Raw genomic sequence first — 2,106 nt, forward strand, 5'->3', positions numbered from 1 at the left:
TCCTCTACATAATGTCAGGTTTCAGAGTAGCAGCTGTGTTAGTCTGTATCTGCAAAAAGAACAGGAGTACTTGTGGCACCTTAAGAGACTAACNCATCTGACGAAGTGGGTATTCACCCACGAAAGCTCATGCTCTAATACGTCTCTTAGTCTATAAGGTGCTACAGGACTCTTTGCTGCTTTTACAGCTCCAGACTAACATGGCTACCCCTCTGATACTTGAAAATTTGTTTTTTGTTTGAGGCTTGTTACAGTCTTGGCCTTCGCAACATTCTCTGGCAAAGAGTTCCACAGACTGACTGTGGGTTGTGTGAAGAAATACTTCCTTTTCTTTGTTTTAATCCTGCTGCCTAGTAATTTAATTTAGTGACCCCTAGCTCTTGTGTTATGAGAAAGAAGAACTAACACTTTCTTCTTTATTTTCTCCACACCAGTCATGATTTTATAGACCTCCATTGTATCCCCTTTTAGTCATCTCTTTTCCCAGCTGAAAAGTCCCAATCTCATTAATCTCTTCTTCTACAGAAGCTGTTCCATAGCCCCTCATCATTCTTGTTGCCCTTTTTTCTGAATCTTTCCACTTCCAATATATCTTTTTTTTTTCATATGGGGCAACAAAGAACCTCAACTTTATCAACTCACAAAACGCTCCCAAGAAATCATAATATTTTCTCATAAAGAAACCAAAACTCTGGACATTTCAGTGACTTGGAAAAAAAAAACCTGCTTTCAAGAAATATCACCACAGTAAAACCCTTTCTGCTTTTCTAACCAAAACATTTTCCCCAAAAGAAGATGTACTAGTCTTGGAGACACTGCAATATGAGATCAATGTATGGGGTAGACAGAGCCAGCTCCTAGTCCAGCCCCCTTTTTCAAAAACCACACCATAACTAGGTAACTCTAAATGAGGCTCACTTCCCCAAAATGACTCCAGTGGAAGAATTCAAAGCAAGACCCCTTAACACACAATTCTGTTCAAAGATGGTTCCCTGTACACTCCTAATGTGCACAAACCCACCCACTGACCTGTGACTAGCAATCTCTCATTGTTAACTCAACTCGTACAGCAAAACAGGGCAAAGCAAGCCTATGCAAGTGCTATACTGCAGCCCCAATGCTCTTGTCTGCTCCTTCCCACAGAACTGTCTTAAACGTACGGTCAATGGCATCAAATCAATTCCTTGTCATAGTAGGGCCTCCGGCACTGGTGCACCCCAGTCTCTCTGAGGTGATCAGCTGGTTCCTTCAGGCCTTAAATGCTAGGAATGTGACTCAAAGGGCCACAACCTTCCTCCTCTTCTGCGCCTATGAACTATCCCTCATCTGTGCAAAACATTTACAGAGATTGTTTCCTGAGTTAAAACAATGGCATTTTCCAAATGGGAAAGGAAAGGCAAATTTCTCTTCTGTAGGGAAATGAGGGAACAAATGATCCAAACCACGCAATCAATTCTGGAAGGTATACTAAGGAGAGCGGTTTAAGAACCTACACAGACGAGACTAAGAAAGCAGCTGTTTGATCTACAAACAATGAGACGGTAAAATCTGCTAGAGCAGTCTTTCAACTCAGAGGCCTAATAATAAGATGTTGCTAATAACTAACCAAAGAGATACAAATGACTCAAAACCCTACTCTTAGTATAGACTGAATGGTAACACAGACACCACCACATTTCTTGGCTGCTCTTCAACCATCATATTCTCCCCATAGGGAGGTCCAGCGTTCCCGGAGGTCAGTACTGCAATAACAGGGTGATGCATGCAGTGGATGGAGCAAGCTGCCATTCCATCTCCCTAGTCCAAAAATCAGTTCAATAAATAGTCCTCAGATAGAGGAAGGATCAGTTATTAAAGTGATAAGAACAGATTTAACATTTTGATTCAAGCTAATCCTCTACATAATGTCAGGTTTCAGAGTAGCAGCTGTGTTAGTCTGTATCTGCAAAAAGAACAGGAGTACTTGTGGCACCTTAAGAGACTAACACATTTATTTCAGCATAAACTTTCGTGGGCTACAGCTCACTTCTTTGGATGCATAGAATGGAACACACAGGAGATATTTATACATACAGAGAACATGAAAAGGTGGAAATATGCATCCTC

At 41.3% G+C, this 2,106-nt stretch overlaps 1 pseudogene; it reads right to left on the bottom strand.

Moving 5' to 3' along the window:
• Window positions 1-1,713: 1,713 nt before the first annotated feature.
• On the bottom strand, window positions 1,714-1,893 carry LOC116830329 (U2 spliceosomal RNA; annotated as a pseudogene).
• Between the last annotated feature and the right edge of the window lie 213 nt (window positions 1,894-2,106).

This window comes from Chelonoidis abingdonii, unplaced genomic scaffold (assembly GCF_003597395.2).
Source record: "Chelonoidis abingdonii isolate Lonesome George unplaced genomic scaffold, CheloAbing_2.0 scaffold0508, whole genome shotgun sequence".
NCBI classification, from domain to species: domain Eukaryota; kingdom Metazoa; phylum Chordata; order Testudines; family Testudinidae; genus Chelonoidis; species Chelonoidis abingdonii.